This window comes from Portunus trituberculatus, chromosome 6 (genome assembly GCF_017591435.1).
Source record: "Portunus trituberculatus isolate SZX2019 chromosome 6, ASM1759143v1, whole genome shotgun sequence".
In the NCBI taxonomy this organism is placed as follows: domain Eukaryota; kingdom Metazoa; phylum Arthropoda; class Malacostraca; order Decapoda; family Portunidae; genus Portunus; species Portunus trituberculatus.
In genome coordinates this window covers 643889-644208 of record NC_059260.1, presented here as the reverse complement: position 1 = coordinate 644208, position 320 = coordinate 643889, and positions in this window count along the sequence as shown.

Genomic DNA, 320 nt, shown 5'->3' with positions numbered 1-320 from the left:
AAAAAGGCCATCCTTATCAAACCATAACAGAAATGTTTTCTAAAATGCCAAAAAAAAAAAAAATACCAACCATACAGTGTTCTATCACAAAATATTTGCCTATTTATTAGACTTAATAAAGAGAAAGCAATTACAGCAATTACTCCACGTTATCATACTATATTCTGCAAAATCAAGTTTATGATGCATACTCACAGTGCTTGCCCATATGGGGGAGATTTGGATGTCGGCTTCCTAGAAATGCACTTGCAGCATCTCATCAAAGTCCTGGCTGTCTTGTTCAGCCAGATCCCTGGAAGTTGCTGCAGTTGAGGTGGATG